At 45.4% G+C, this 17,453-nt stretch overlaps 1 long non-coding RNA gene across 2 annotated transcripts in view; it reads left to right on the top strand.

The window, feature by feature from the left end:
• Positions 1 to 13,617, top strand: part of LOC137341663 (uncharacterized) — a 100,921-nt gene extending 87,304 nt beyond the window's left edge. For both annotated transcript variants that reach the window (XR_010967082.1, XR_010967084.1), the window contains exon 6: positions 12,929 to 13,617. This is a non-coding gene — a long non-coding RNA (uncharacterized lncRNA). The remainder of the gene's footprint in view (positions 1 to 12,928) is intronic.
• The last annotated feature ends 3,836 nt before the right edge of the window (positions 13,618 to 17,453 follow it).

Genomic DNA, 17,453 nt, shown 5'->3' on the forward strand with positions numbered 1-17,453 from the left:
ATAGGTTCTTTTTACTCCCATATTAAAGCGATCAGTAAATTATGAAGATCTACATTGAAACAGTTAAAATATAGCAGGGAGCTCCCCTGATATCTCAGCGAGTTTTGCAGTGATTAGCTGAGCCATACAGATCAGAAAAGCTCTGGTGTGCTGCATTAGCTGTTCTCAGCTGGGCCTAAGGTGGGGTGGGGGTAGGTGGGGAGGGGGGGATGCAGTACAATCAGTATCAGTGTCTTTGGGTTTGGGAGGGGAAAATCGGCCAAAGTTCCCTGTCCTTATTATTATCCAGCGACTCCCGCTGGAAGTGCACACGTGGGTATCAGGTGCGGAGAAAATCAGGCTCAAATTGGAGCTTCCCGCTGGCAAATAGCTTGCTCACATTCATGGCCAACTACATAAATAATAATAGCCTGCTTTCAATTCAGGTCTGTCGTAGATGCCTTCTCGGGTTCAGTGGTGTCAGTTGAGAAGCTGTCTGAGCATCTTATTTTTGTGGGAGTTGACTCTCATTACCCTATATCTGCTTGTACGATAGTGTGACCCAGGCATGTAACCGTAGTACCCACTAGTGACCTGAACCAGATATTCGTGTCTTTCTCACATGTCCTTCTTCAATTTCTCCAAAGGTGTACCGAGGGAACAGTTAATGAGACAAGGCCAGATACGAATCAATAATCATAGAATCATAGAGTCATATATCACAGAAGGAGGCCATTCGGCCCATCGTGCTTGTGCCGGCTCTTTGATAGAGCTAGCCAATTAATCCCACTCCCCTGCTCTTTCCCCATAATCCTTCTTTTCACGTATATATACACAGTTCCCTTTTGAAAGTTACAATTGAATGTGCTTGTATCACTTTTTCAGATAGTGCATTCAAGATCATAACAAATTGCTGCCTAAAAAAAATTCTAATTTCTGCCTTGGATTTTTTGCCAATTATCTTAAATCTGTGTCCTCTGGTTACCGCCCCTCCTGCCAGTGGAAACAATTTCTCCCTATCCACTCTATCAAAACCCCTCATAATTTTGAACATCTCCATTAAATCTCCCCTTAACCTTCTGCTTTGTTTCATAGCACATGAACATACAAAGCAACGGTTATGATCAAATTCACTTGTTTCAATCAATAACACTTATCTTCATGTAATTATACAAAATAATGAATATGCTATGCTTCCCCACATCAGTGGGTCACGTTACTTAAATTAAATAGAATAACTCCTCTGCATTTTGTCCTTTAGCCCAGGGCAGAATCTCCTCTCCCTGCAGTCTTCTGTCTTTTTCTTCTGTCAGCCTGACTCCAGTGACAGCTTTTAGTCAAACTGACTACCCACCACCCAAGAACAGAATCTACCAGCCTTATTTGGCGATGACCCTTGCTGAGTTCAAATGAATAGAGTTGTCAGAGCAGCAATGAGTGTGAAAGATCACCAGAGTGTTGAACTATCTTTCATTGGGGTGAATTTTCACTTTTCCCTCCAGGCGGTAGCAGATGGGTTGCCCGTTTTACATCCCGCCTGATTGGCATTTCCATTGACTTCAATTGAAAAGAAAATCGGGTGAGGTGTAAATTAGGCGGCCAATCTGCTATCGCCCGTTTCTACCCATTGGTATAAGTGAAAATTCACCCCATTGTCTTCAGAATGCTGGTCCAGATGTCCTATCTGAATCTTAACCTCCATCTATGATTTTAACCCCTTCAGAGCTAGGTTTAAAAAAACTTGCATTTATATAAACGCTTTTCAAGACCTCAGGACATCCCAAAGCACTTTACAGCCAATACTTTTGAAGTGTTGTAATGTTGGAAACATGGCAATCAATTTGCACATAGCAAGATCCCACAAACAGGAATGTGATAATGACCAGATAATCTGTTTTAGTGATATCGTTAGCTTAATAGTAGCATCATTAACACCAAGATCCCCCTATGGGGGCATAGTTAATAAGGGAATGGTAGCCTAGTTATTATTGGACTAGCAATCCAAAGGTTATGAGTTCAAATCTCACCTTGGCAAGTTGGGAAATTGATTTAATTAAATCTAGTGATTTGTGGGCTAGCACCAGGTAAAATAACTGTGAAAGCTGCCTGATTGTCATAAAAAGCCCACTGGTTTACTAATGTCCTTCAGAGAAGGGAATCTGCCATGGTTGGCTCTTAAGGGCAACTTGGAATGGGCAGTAAATGTGGCTTTACCAGTGTCACCCACACCTTGAGAACAAATATAATTTGATAAAAAACCTATAATATGACCTAGCCATTTGGGCAAGAAACTGAAGAGTGCCTGGCACCTGTGGAATGGTACCCGAGGAAGGAATGAACGCTTTCAGGAAAGACGAGGACAACAACATAACAACAGCCTGCATTTATACAGTGCTTTTAACAAAAGATATCCAATGTGCTCAAGAGAGGTGTAAGAGAAAAAAATGGATGCTGAGCTTAAAAAGGAGAGATTAGGAGGGGTGATCAAAAGCTTGGTCAAAAAGGTGGATTTTAAGGAGGGTCTTAAAGGAGAGGGAGGTAGTTCCAGAGATTGAGGCAGTTGAAGGCACAGCCGCCAATGAATTATAGAATCATAGAAAGGTTACAGCACAGAAGGAGGTCATTCGGCCCATCGAGCCCATGCCGGCTCTCTGCAAGAGCAATCCAGCTAGTCCCACTCTCCCACCCTTTCACCGTAGCCCTGCAAATTTTTCCCTTCAAGTACTTTTGAAAGTCATGAATGAATTTGCCTCCACCACTCTTTCAGGCAGTGCATTCCAGATCATAACCACTCGCTGTGGAAAAAGTTTTTCCTCATGTCACCTTTGGTTCTTTTGCCAATCACCTTAAATCTGTGTCCTCCGTTTGTTGACCCTTCTGCCACTGGGAACAGTTTCTTTCTATCTACTCTGTCTAGACCCCTCATGATTTTGAACACCTCTATCAAATCTCCTCTCAATCTTCTCTGCTCTAAGGAGAACAAGTCCAGCTTCTCTAGTCTATCCACGTAACTGAAGTCCCTCATCCCTGAAACCATTCTAGTAAATCTTTTCTGCACCCTCTCTAAGGCCTTCACATCCTTCCTAAAGCCCAGAATTGGACACAGTACTCCAGTTGTGGCCGAACTGTGTTTTATAAAGGTTCATCATAACTTCCTTGCTTTTGTACCCTATGCCTCTATTTATAAAGCCCAGGATCCCAAATGCTTTCTCAACTTGCCCTGCCATCTTCAACGACCTGTGCACATAAACCCCAGATCTCTCTGTTCCTGCACCCACTTTAGAATTGTACCATTTAGTTTATATTGCCTCTCCTCATTCTTCCTACCAAAATATATTATTTCGTACTTCTCTGCGTTAAATTTCATCTGCCATGTGTCCGCCCATTCCACCAGCCTGTCTATGTCCTCTTGAAGTCTATCACTATCCTCCTCACTGTTTACTACACTTCCAAGTTTTGTGTCATCTGCAAATTTTGAAATTGTGCCCTGTACACTCAAGTCCAAGTCATTAATATATAGCAAGAAAAGCAGTGGTCCAAGTACCGACTCCTGGAGAACACCACTGAATACCTTCCTCAAGTCCGAAAAACAACCATTCACCACTACTCTCTGTTTCCTGTCTCTTAGCCAATTTAAATACATGCTGCCACTGCCCCTTTTATTCCACGGGCTTCAATTTTGCTGACAAGCCTATTATGCGGCACTTTATCAAACGCCGTTTGGAAGTCCAAATACACAACATAAACTGCATTGCCCTCATTACCCTCTCTGTTACCTCATCAAAAATCTCAAACAAGTTAGTTAAACATGATTTGCCTTTAACAAATCCGTGCTGGCTTTTCCTTATTAATCCACACTTGTCCAAGCGACTGTTAATTTTGTCCCGGATTATTGTTTCTAAAAGCTTCCCCACCACCGTGGTTAAACTAACTGGTCTGTATTTGCTGGGTTTATCCTTACACCCTTTTTTGAACAAGGGTGTAACACTTGCAATTCTCCAGTGTCTGGCACCACCCCCTTATCTAAGGAGCGTCTGTTTTTAAAGGGCCATTGCTCCAATGGCTTTTGCTGGAGCAAAGACCAAAAAGACACAATGGAGCAGCACAGGAGCAAGACTTCTCCAAGATTTAATGATGCCTCACTTCAGGTGCTACTGGCTGGGGTGAGGAGGAGGAGGGAACTGTTTTACCCGGCAGACAGGAGGAAGTGCCCTGCCTCTGCCACCAAGAAGGCCTGGCTCGAGGTGGCAGAGGAGGTCACCAGCAGCAGCAACATCTCCTGCATCTGGGTCCAGCGCAGGAAGCGTTTCAATGACCTAACTAGGTCAGCCAAAGTGAGTACACTTACTGATTCTCCTGCATTCCGTGGTGCACATCACCCCCCTCCCCCAACTCATTCTGCACTGCCAACATTACTCATCACATCACTCCTCACACCCTCTTAAGGCTCATCCTCAACTTACCTGCACTTCCTGAGCACTTCCTCATCTCCCCATTAGTCACCCCACCACTACCACTCACCCCAATCCTGATCCAATGTGATATCTGTGTCTGATACTCACCCTCTGATGCATCTCTTTCATGGTCAGCCTCACCCAAACCAATGCATTCATCAGCTGACCACTTCACCATCACTCACTCATACGTCTGTATTTCCCCCCTTCTGGGAGGAGAGCGCAAAATGCACCTGAGAAGACGAGGACTGGAGGGGGGCCACAACAAATAGTGGTCCTCACAGACACGGAGGAGGAGGCCCTGCAGATCAGCCGCACCCCCGAGTGCCTGTCCATTGGGGACGTCAAGGCATTCCACAAACTTCTGGTGACACAACTTTAACATTCATCACACACAACATGAATTGATGTTAACAATGATTGGCATGTTGAACACCTCAGTATGCTCATCGCAACATGGCACATCTTTAATGATGCTTAATATTGCCTTCTGTTCTCTTATAGGCCGTTCAACGACCACAGTGGCGGCAGAGGGCGATTCCTCAGAGGAGCCTCTGAGTGCACACCGTCATATCTTAGTGAGCCATCCACCAGCGCAGATACTCACACCTCAGTGGGTCCCAGTAGTGGGTTAGTTGTATTGGCACCTGGTGAGTTACCACACACAAGTGAGCACGAGCAGACCCTGGTGGCAGGGGCAGCTGTGGAGAGTCCACGTCAGTGGGCCCACTCCTCTCCAGGCTCTGCTCAGCTGGAAGCAGATGCCGAATCCCGGGGGCCATCCTTTAAAGGAGAATGATCGAGGGTCAGCAGCACATTTGCGAGGTGCTGGAACAGGTGCCACACACACTCTCCACAATAGCGGCGAGGATGGAGGAGTCCAACTCCTGCATGAGTGGAATGGTGGCACAGGTACGGGAGGGAATCTCTGAGATAGTGTCACAGGGATGTGAGCAACTGTCTGAGGTAGTGTCGCATGTAACTGCTGAAATGTCAGAGATAGTGTCGCAGGTAACTGCGGAAATGTCAGAGATAGTCTTCCAGATAAGTGCGGGAATGCCTGCGATGGAGGGAAGGCTAGCCTCCGTTGAGCTTCAAGCACGGCTCACAAATGAATTCATTCAGGCCCTGACAACAGCTGTTCGGACTCAGGGTGAACAATATTCTGCCGCCTTAAACAGTCTGACAGATACTTTAGAAGCGACCTTACAAAGCATCAAACATATCCTCCAAACTGTTGTCCTGCAGAGTGGTAGGAGTGATGTGGGCCTGGCCCAGGAGAGGGATGATGGTGAAAGGAGACATGGAAGTGGGGACACCACCTAAAGTGCTCCCACGTCTCACCCGTTGCCCCCCTTTCAACCAGTACCCGCAATGCTGTCTCCTCTCCAGGTGACCGAGTTTGCCCCTGCACAGGTACAGGTGAAGCAGTCTTTGGAGGGACCCTCACAGACACCAAAACCCAGAGGGTGTAGGCCCAAAGCATCTAAGCAGTCCAGCCACGGACATGAGCAACCTGCCACTACCTCTGCTGCAGCCACAGGGGATGCACCACGTAGAAGTAGAAGGAAGAGAAAGGCTAAGGATTTGTGATCACCAAGGGTATGCACAAGGGTGTCTGACAGACGGTCATGTTTTTCATTTATATTTGGTTTTTGTTAAAGTCACATTAAATGTTATCATTCTCACCACCACTGCCACATCTTGCGATTCTTGAGTGGCTTTTGTGATAGGGCCCTTTCATGTGGTTCACCACGAACGGTGACACTTGATGCCACCAAGTGGGTCATTTTAGATTGAGTGGATATCTAGTTGCAGGACTGTTTGGTGCAGGGGGAGGAGGGGGTGGGGGCTGGTGTTGGCGCTGCTCTTTCCAGGTGATGTGAGGCCTGGACTCTTCTCACTTTCTGATCTTACGAGAACCATTCACATATCAATGACTCCCTGGCCTCACGAGCAGCCAGGTGAGCTGCTGCTCTGCCCATGGGTTCATCCTCCTCCTCCTCAATGTGGATGGTGGATGAGGGGACGGGGCTTCCTCAACCGGTACCCCTCTCTGTTGCGCCATATTGTGCAGGACACAACACACCACTATAAAATGCGACCCACTCTGTCTGGTGCGTATTGAAACGCTCCCCCAGAACGATTGAGGCACCGAAATCGCATCTTGAGCAGCCCTATCGCAGGTTCAGTTATAGACCTGGTGGCGATGTGGCTGTCGTTTTATTGACACTGTTGCATGGTGATGGAGTTCCTCAGAGGTGTCATGAGCCTCGTGTGCACGGGGTATCTCTTCTCCCCGAGGAACCAGCCCTGAAGGGTGTTCGGTGCATGGAAAAGGGGCGGGATGTTGGATTTCCTCAGAATGAATGAATCATGGCAGCTGCCAAGGAATCTGGCGCACACATGAAGGAATCTTTTGCGGTGGTCACAAACGAGCGGAGTGTTGATGGAGTGATACTCTTTCTGTTGATGAACAGTCCTGGCTCGTGTGGAGGTGCTCGGATTGCTTCATGCATGCAATCGATTATACCCTGCACCCGTGGGAAGCCAGCCACAAAGTGGAATCCCACTGCCCTCTCCGTCTGGCTGAGGTCGTCCATGGGGAAGTTGACGTATTGTGAGGCCCCGTGAAACAAGCTGTCGGTGACCTGCATTATGCACTTGTGTGTAGGTGACTGAGAGACCCTGGTGATGTCACCGGTGGCACCCTGGAATAAGGATGGGGGCGAAGAAGTTGAGGGCAGTGGTGACTTTAACAGTGATGGGTAATGAGATGCCGTCAGGCCCAGCAGGGAGCAGCTCGGCATGAAGGAGGCTGCAGATGTCTGCGACCACCTGGTGACTCACTCTCAGCCTCGGTAGGCACTGCTCCTCAGAGGAGCCCAGGAAGCTGAGCCTCGGTCTGTAGACCCTATGGTGAGGGTAGTGCCTCCTGCGACGTCGCTCGCTCTGTTGTTCCCCTCTGTGCTCTTGTGCAGGTGCCTGTGGCGCAGCACTGTTTTGTGGAGCTCCAAGTGGCAGGCGTGCAGCCGTGCCTGGCGTGACTGGTGATGTTGCTCGTCCTCAGATGTAGTGGTGAATACAGCCATTGCCGGCTGAAACACGGCTCCTTCACCATGGCGTGTTTCATACAGCACGAGAAACACAATGAGGCAGCGTTGAAATCACTTGCCTTCATAGTTTGTGGATTTATTTACACTTCAAGTACTTTATGTACTTGATTTAGTGTCTTAAATACCTTCCCGCCGGCTTTAATTGCTGGCGGGACTTCCGGGATTGGGAACGGCGCACGCATCCAGATGACTCTGGGTCATGGGTGTTCTTCAGCGTATTGGAGCCTGGATTCCTGCCCGCTCCAGAAGATCTCGATTTTCTTTGCCCCCCCTGCCCCCAATGCACTCGGACTTCGGTTTAAAAATTGAGCCCTTGGTGTGAGATAGACTACGGGTAGCAGAGTTTAGGATGAGCTGAGGTTTTCAGAGTGTGAAGGAAAGCATAAGAATTGTTGAGCATGGAGATAAAAAAAAGGCTCTGAAGGGAGCTTCAGTGGCAGATGGATTGAGGTAGGGGCAGAGACAGGCAATGTCACTTAGTTGGAAGTCGATGGTTATTGTGATGGAGACCATATGGGGTCAGAAATTCAGCTTGGCGTTAACTACGACACTGAGGTTGCAAACAGACCCATTCCTCCTGAGACAGTGGCTGAGGAGTCGGATGGAATCGATGGGTATGGAGTTTGTGGCGAGGGCCGGAGACGATGCCTTTGATTTTCCCAAAGTTTAGCAAGAAGAAATTGCTGTTCATCAACACTGGAAATCAGACAAGCAGTCTCATAGCCCAGAGGCAGTCGAGGGGACAAGAGGGGTGGTGGAAAGGTGGAGCTCGGTGCCATCAGCATACATGTAGGAGCTGATGACGTCACCAAGAGGTTGCACGCAGATGAGGAAGAGGAGAGAGCCAAGGATGGATCCTTGGAGTACTCCTGAAATTACAATGCAGGGCTGGGAAGAGAAGTCATTGCTGGAGATGCTTTGGCTACGATTGGATAAGTGCAGAACCAAGCAAGGGTAGTCCCACTGAGTTGAATAACGGAGGAGAGGCATTGGAGGAGGATGGTGTTGTTAACCATGTCAAAGGCTGCAGAGAGTTTGAGGAGGAATGGAGGGATAGTGCACCATGGTCACAGTTTTTTTAATTCATTCATGGGATGTGGGCGTCGCTGGCAAGGCCGGCATTTATTGCCCATCCCTAATTGCCCTTGAGAAGGTGGTGGTGAGCCGCCTTCTTGAATCGCTGCAGTCCGTGTGGTGACGGTTCTCCCACAGTGCTGTTAGGAAGGGAGTTCCAGGATTTTGACCCAGCGACGATGAAGGAACGGCAATATATTTCTAAGTCAGGATGGTGTGTGACTTGGAGGGGAACGTGCAGGTGGTGGTGTTCCCATGTGCCTGCTGCTCTTGTCCTTCTAGGTGGTAGAGGTCACGGGTTTGGGAGGTGCTGTCAAAGAAGCCTTGGCGAGTTGCTGCAGTGCATCCTGTGGATGGTACACACTGCAGCCACTGTGCTCCGGTGGTGAAGGGAGTGAATGTTTAGGGTGGTGGATGGGGTGCCAATCAAGCCGGCTGCTTTGTCCTGGATGATGTTGAGCTTCTTGAGTGTTGTTGGAGCTGCACTCATCCGGGCAAGTGGAGAGTATTCCATCACACTCCTGACTTGTGCCTTGTAGATGGTGGAAAGGCTTTGGGGAGTCAGGAGGTGAGTCACTCGCCGTAGAATACCCAGCCTCTGACCTGCTCTTGTAGCCACAGTATTAAATGGCTACTGCAGTTAAATTTCTAGTCAATGGTTACACCCAGGATGTTGACGGTGGGGGATTCGGTGGTGGTAATGCCATTGAATGTCAAGGGGAGGTGGTTAGACTCGCTCTTGTTGGAGATGGTCATTGCCTGGCACCTGTCTGGCATGAATGTTACTTGCCACTTATCAGCTCAAGCCTGGATGTTGTCTGGGTCTTGCTGCATGCGGGCACGGACTGCTTCATTATTGTTACAGTCACAGAGGATGTCATTTGGTTCGGGCTGCTGCATTGCTGTGGCGGGGTGGAAACCTGATTGGAGAGATGAGCATGGATCTGGAAGACAACGACATGTTTAAGAACTTTGGAGGGAAGAGGGAGACTGGAGATGGGGCGGTAGCTTTCAAGGACACAAGGGTCGTGGGTATTTTTTTTTGAGGAGCAGGGTGATGACTGCCATTTTGCAAGGAAGGATGATAGCCCCATATGAATGGGGACCATTTACAATGTCAGCTAGAATGGGGACCAGGAAGGGAAGTTGGGAGGTCAGCCGTTTGGTGGGAATGGGGGTCAAAGAGAGCATGAGGTGGATCCCATAAACAGAATGAGCTTAGAGACGGCAAGAGGGAAGAAAGGAGTGAAACTAGAGAGAGAGGGTAGGGGGCCTGGGGGGAAGAAAATTGCCAAACAAAATAGAGTAGCTAGGATAGGAGTGAGAGAAGTAAAGGGAGACTGAAGGAGTGTAGCATGTAATGTTTTTTTAATGTACATTTGCTCATTATATAGCAAAGACTAAAATGTATCATCCAAAGGTATCATCTTCAATTAGTAAGTAATCAAGAAAATGATCAGCCACTTCTTATCTATTTTTAATGGTTGCATTCAATTTGTACCTTGTTGAAGAGAAACATCAAGAGGTACAAACATTCATTAAAAAAACTGGTGAACACTAAAAATGCAGTTTTTTCCTGAAATTCCTCAGGAATAAAAGCGGACTCCAGAGGTTGTATTTTCCAGATGTGTGCTGTTGATAATGGGGTAGTCATCATTTTGCAACAGCAAAGTAGTTTCAGAGCACAATTCTCCATCTATAATCTTAGCCTAATTGTAATAATCTGCCTTATGATGAAGAAAAAAATACTTTAAAAGTACCTGAGCAATTTATGCACAATCATTGGAATGCTAATCATAATTATTCTTTCTAACAGAAATGATACCTAATATTGTGTTAATTGAGTCAGCCAACACTAGTGACTGGCTGTTATATTTGTGCTCCTTGATACAAAGCAAAACGTATGTTCTATATTATAGAACATCTCCTGCCACATCTTGGTGGCATTTATATGAACAATAGGCTTGAACTAAATGTGAAGTACTTCTATTACTTGCTTTACTTCCTTTTCAAAGCTTTACTGAAGTAAATTGTCTTCTAATTGGTGGCTGCTCTGTTAGCAAATATAGGACAGTCAGCACCTTACAGCAGGATGAAGATTGAAACTCAACAAATGTGAATGTTTTTTCTCATGCTCTCCTGAAGGCACTGATGCTAATTGAAGATGATACCTTTGGATGATACATTTTAGTGTGCGCTTTGTAAGAGCAAAAGTACATTGAAAAAATATCAAGTGCTGCACCTCGTTGATCTCCCTTTATTCTCTCACCCCTGTCTTATCTACTGCATTTTTTGCCAAATTTATTCCTCCTAGGCCCCATACCCATTCTCCAGTTCTCTCCATGAAATCAAGTTCATATCATAGTGTCATAGTAGTTACACAACAGAGGAGGCCATTCAGCCCACCATGCCTGTGAAAGAGCTATCCAATTAATCCCATTCCCCTGCTCTTTCCCCATAATTTTTTTCCCTTCGAGTATTTATCTAATTCCCTTTTGAAAGTTATTATTGAATCTGCTTCCACCACCCTTTCAGGCAGTGCATTCCAGATCATCACAACTCGCTACGTAAAAAAATGTTTCCTGTCTTTTGGATGAAACATTAAACTGAGGTAGCCCTCTCAGGTAGACGTAAAAGATTCCATGGCACGATTTCGAAGAAGAACATGGGAGTTATCCCTGGTGTTCTGGCCAATATTTATCCCTCAACCAACACCACTAAAACAGATTATCTGGTCATTATCATATTGCTGTTTGTGGGAGCTTGCTGTGCACAAATTGGCTGCCACGTTTCCTACATTACAACAGAGTCTACACTTCAAAAGTATTTCATTGATTGTATAGTGCTTTGGGAGATCCTGTTGTTGTGAAAGGCGCTATATAAATTCAAGTCTTTCTTTCTCATGTTGCCTCTGGCTCTTTTGCCGATCATCTTAAATCTGTGTCCTCTGGTTACCGACCCTCCTGTCACTAGAAACAGTTTCTCCTTATTTACTCTATCAGAACTGTTCATGATTTTGAACACCTCTATCAAATCTCTTAACCTTCTCTGGTCTAAGGAGAACAGCCCCAGCTTCTCCAATCTTTCCACATAACTGAAGTCCCTCATCCCTGGTACCATTCTAGTAAATCTCTTCTGCACCCTCTCTAAGGCTTTGACACCCTTTCTAACGTGTAGTGCCCAAAATTGAACACAATACTCCAGCTGAGGCCTAACAGGTGTTTTATAAAAGTTCAGCATAGCTTCCTTGTTTTTGTGCTCTATGCCTCTATTAATAAAGGCAAGGATCCCATATGCTTTTTTAACAGTCTTCTCAACTAGACCTGCCACCTTCAAAGATTTGTGTATGTGCACTCCCAGGTCTCTCTGTTCCTGCATCCCCTTTAAAATTGTACCATTTAGTTTATATTGCCTCTCCTCACTATTCCTACCAAAATGCATCACTTCACACTTCTCAGCATTACACTTCATCTGCCATGTGTCTGCCCATTTCACCAATCTGTCTATGTCCTCCTGAAGTCTGTTACTATCCTCCACATTGTTTACTGCATTTCCGAGTTTCGTGTCATCTGCAAACTTTGAAATTATACCCAAGTCCGGGTCATTAATATGTATCAAAAAGAGCACTGGACCTAATACTGACCCCTGGGGAACACCACTGTAAACTTCCCTCCAGTCTGAAAAACAACCATTCACCATTACTCTCTGCTTTCTGTCCCCTAGCCAATTTCATATCCACGCTGTCACTGTCCCTTTAATCCCATGGGCTTTAATTTTGCTAACAAGTCTATTATGTGGTACTTTATCAAATGCCTTTTGAAAGTCCACATACACAACATCAACCGCACTACCTGACTGGTCTGTAATTGCTGGGTTTAACCCTCTCCCTTTTTTGAACAGGGGTGTAACATTTGCAATCCTCCAGTCCTCCGGCACCGTTCCCAGTTCTAGTTCTTTCCATGAAGTCAATGGAAATAAAAATTGGGAGAGATGTAAAATGGGCTGCCGATTTGCTATCACCCGTTTTACACTATCGCACAAAATCAAAATTACCCCCAAAGAGTTTACTTACAGCTACATGCAGCGACTAGAAGAAATCATCCCCAGTGAGCTTTTATTTTTTAATTAAAAGATTTTGTTGTCTGTTACATTATCTTGTGAACCAGGTTCGGGATGTTAGCAAATGATATGACTGGTCATTTAGTGATATCACTGCATCAGTAATCACATCTACCACTATATATTTTTAAAATTTGCTTAGAAACTAAGAACAGATTTTTTCTCTCTCTGTTTTCTCTCCTGAAGGTGCTGACGTTTTGCTGGGGTATAGTTCCAGGAGCACTGGCCACTCTCCCAGTATTTCTTCCAAGTGGCCTTTACATGCGAGCTAGACAGTGAGGATTAGCAGGTATTCCACAGAGGCGGTATCAATGACCCTGTACTCTTCCATTGTCCAAATGCATACTTTTTAAGAAGAAGAAGAAAGGTGCCGTTTCCCTCTCCATTGTTAAAAATGTTCAAGGATTTCTGATATTGACGGTACAGGCTTCAAGGTTCACCCGTTTTTCCGACCGCCATTCCTTCTCACTTTGAACTGACAGTATGTCCGAGATGGTGGAAGTAGAGCATCACAACAATTCCGTTGACAATTTCTCTCCTCTTTGTTGAGGGTGGAACTCTCTTTTTCTAAAGTATTTTTCTCTAGAGCTATTGACAATAACCAAATGTTAGAAGAGACATTTGTGAACAAGAAGAGTGACACAGAACACAAACTTAATTTAAATACACAATAGAATAGAATCATAGAAGTTTACAACATGGAAACAGGCCCTTCGGCCCAACATGTCCATGTTGCCCAGTTTATACCACTAAGCTAGTCCCAATTGCCTGCACTTGGCCCATATCCCTCTATACCCATCTTACCCATGTAACTGTCCAAATGCTTTTTAAAAGACAAAATTGTACCCGCCTCTACTACTGCCTCTGGCAGCTCGTTCCAGACACTCACCACCCTTTGAGTGAAAAAATTGCCCCTCTGGACCCTTTTGTATCTCTCCCCTCTCACCTTAAATCTATGCCCCCTCGTTATAGACTCCCCTACCTTTGGGAAAAGATTTTGACTATCTACCTTATCTATGCCCCTCTTTATTTTATAGACTTCTATAAGATCACCCCGAAACCTCCTACTCTCCAGGGAAAAAAGTCTCAGTCTATCCAACCTCTCCTTAATGAAAAGATTAAGGTCATCAGGCCCACTCAAACTGTAGTTCAATCCCAACTATCCACCTTCTCACCAAATCCCTTGATCCCTACTTTTTGCAGAAACACATTAATTGTCTCTAGAATCCATTTATACTTTGCTTCAACGACTTTCCCAGTGTAACATATTTTAAGACTATTAACCTCTTTCTGAAAAAAGTTCTACCTGACTTTCCTTCTTACTCCCAACTTCTTCATTGTCAACATACGCCCTGGCATTTCAATCCTTTGCCAAAGTGAACGATTTATTGAGATCAAGTTGGCCAATTCTTTCATCATCTTGAAAACTTCAGATAGATCATTTTGAAACCTTTTTTTTGACCAAAAAAAAGTCCAACTTTATGAGCCTTATCTCAAGACCAAGGTTCCTAATACCCACAAACATCTTTGTTGCTCTTCTCTAAGGGCAATACTGTCCTTCCTTTGATTAGATGGCCAGAACTGCACACTGTACTCCAGATGGGTCTTAAATGGTTTCATAGATTTTCCCACTCATTACTAAGAATGAGATATAATAAATATATTTCATTAAAATTATTTTGAACTATAATGAGTGAGTCATACTCCAAATGCATGAGAGCTATTAAGTCTGTTTTTCTCCCCTACCCCACTCGTGGTCTCTCTGTGACGCATTTTCCATCAATACCATCAGGACACAGACTGCTAGGAGAGCACAAGAACTCTGGAAATAACTTTTTCTCCAATGTCTCCTCCCTTCCTCTGGGGGAAGTGCCTAACCTCTACTTAGCACTACTCCACAACGGAGCCTGGGAATTCATCACATGGGACATCGTGGATATGAACACCTCTCCCACTAATCTGAAGCACGGTGCAGCATCTTTGTCATCTGATGCACTGTGGCATGAACCTCTCTGAGAATTCCCAGTTTCAAATATAACAGTATTTTTGTAACAGAGTGCAAACGTTCACATTATTCATTTTAATGCAGTAATGCTCATTACAGTTCTACAATTATATTGCAGCAAATTCCACTATCCAGTTATATAACAATTACACAGTGAGATGTGGCATGCATTAACTGACACCTTGAATATGAGTGTATAAAACTCTGTTATGTCACCTTCATTGCCTGTGCATGAAAAATAGGACAGTACAAATCTTAAAAAAAGGAGAATGATTCATTTCCATTGAAGGAAATAAAGTGAATAAAAAATTGGATATTTAAAATAATTTGATCCATGCTTAAAGTGATTGTATTTGGAAATAAAGAGCAGTTCTTAATACTGAATTCTGCTGTCACTACCATGACAACAGGTGCCTGTTGGTTTATCCTACATTTCTAATTGCTTGTAGCCTTATCTTAGCTCTACATTTTTCAGAAACTAAAACAACTAGAGGAAATCTCTTCATGTGATAGAAACACAAAAGTCGTAAAAAAAAAAGAAAATCACCTGTCATAATTCATATATTTTACAGGAAAGCATAGGCAAGTCAGTTAGTCTATCACCGGCACTGTTTCCTGCAAAATTAATATCCTCTTAATATAGTCTGTGTGATGTGCCCTTAGCATGGATTGTTAATTAAATTATGGGTGAGGATAAAGAAAGGTTTTGATTAGCTGAAAACTGTTGTTAAAACCCTCAATGAACTCCCGCTTTGTTTCCCCCTCAGGACCTCTCATTGTTCTGCATCAGGCCTGCTGCTACTGTGAATTCAAGAGAATCCCAGGGAGCAGTTGAAAATAAACTCAAAAATGTCATTAAAAATAAATGGAAATGCATGTGCTGTATCTATAGTCAACTGGCAGCATAACAAACTCTAATATATTTGTTTACCTTGGTTTTAGCACACCAGGATCTGCATTACTGTTCAGTTTCTCCTTGTGGGCTTCTCTTCTCCACTACAAACCCTCTTCTTAAACCCCTCTCCCCTGCCCCCTCCACACTCACCTCCAACGAAAAGTGTGAGGAGATCATGGACTTTTTTGTCACTAAGATTGAGACCATCCGTTCAGCTGCTTCTGCAGCTTCCCTCCCTTCCCCCAGCCCACCAAGCCAAACTTCCCCTAAGGTTCTCCCCTGGCCTAGCCCTGAACTCGCATCCTTCTCTAGTTTCTCTCCTATCTCCCCTCGTGCCCTCTCGAGCTCATCTTGATCATGAGACCCACTTCCTGCTCCCTCAGCCCTATTCCTACCAAACTGCCGACCACCCAACTTCCCTTCCTGGCCCCCATGTTAGCTGATATTGTTAACGGTTCCCACTCCTCAGGTACTGTCCTCCTCCTCTTCAAATCTGCCCTCCTCAAAATACCCACCCTTTATCCCTTTGTCCTTGTAAACTACCACCCCATCTCCAACCTCCCTTTCCTCTCTAAAGTCCTTGAACTTGTTGTCACCTCCCAAATCCGTGCCCTTCTTTCCCACAACTCCATGTTTGAACCCCTCCAATCAGGTATCTGCCCCTGCCACAGTACTGAAACAGCCTTTATCAAAGTCACAAATGACATCCTACATGACTGTGACTGCGGTAAACTATCGCTCCTCATCCTTCTCGACCTTTCTGCGGCCTTTGACACGGTTGGCCACACCATCTTCCTCCAACTCCTCTCCTCTGTTGTCCAGCTGGGTGGAACAGCGCTCGCCTGGTTCCATTCTTATCCATCCAGTCATAGCCAATGAATCACCTGTAATGGGTTCTCTTCCTGTTCCCGCACTGTTACCTCTGGAGTCTCCCAAGAATCTATCCTTGGCCCCCTCCTATTTCTCATCTACATGCTGCCTCTCAGCGACATCATTCGAAAACATGTCAGATTCCATGCGTACACTGATGACACCCAGCTCTACCTCACCACCACCTCCCTCAAACCCTCCACTGTCTCTCATTTGTCACACTGCTTGTCCGACATCCAGTACTGGATGAGCAAAAATTTCCTCCAACTAAATATTGGGAAGACTGAATCCATTGTCTTTGGTCCCTGCCGCAAACTCCGTTCCCTAGCCATCGACTCCATCCCTCTCCCTGGCCACTGTCTGAGGCTGAATCAGACCGTTCGTAACCTTGGCGTCCTATTTGACCCTGAGATGAGCTTCCGACCACTTTTCTGCTCCATCACCAAGGCCGCCTACTCCCAACTCCATAACATCGCCCGTCTCCGCTCCTGCCTCAGCTCATCTGCTGCTGAAACCCTCATCCATGCCTTTGTTACCTCCAGACTGGACTATTCCAATGGTCTCCTGGCTGGCCTCCGATCTTCCACCATGGAAACATAGAAATATAGAAAATAGGAGCAGGAGTAGGCCATTCGCCCCTTCGAGCCTGCTCCGCCATTCAATATGATCATGGCTGATCCTTTATCTCAATACCATATTCCTGCTCTCTCCCCATACCCCTTGATGCCTTTTGTGTCTTGAAATCTATCTAGATCCTTCTTAAATATATTCAAGGCCTCCACAGCCTTCTGCGGTAGAGAATTCCACAGGTTCACCACCCTCTGAGTGAAGAAATTTCTCCTCATCTCAGTCCTAAATGTCCTACCCCGTATCCTGAGACTGTGACCCCTTGTTCTGGACCCCCAGCCAGGGGAAACATCCTCCCTGCATCCAATCTGTCT

This window comes from Heptranchias perlo, chromosome 2 (genome assembly GCF_035084215.1).
Source record: "Heptranchias perlo isolate sHepPer1 chromosome 2, sHepPer1.hap1, whole genome shotgun sequence".
Classification (NCBI taxonomy): Eukaryota; Metazoa; Chordata; class Chondrichthyes; order Hexanchiformes; family Hexanchidae; genus Heptranchias; species Heptranchias perlo.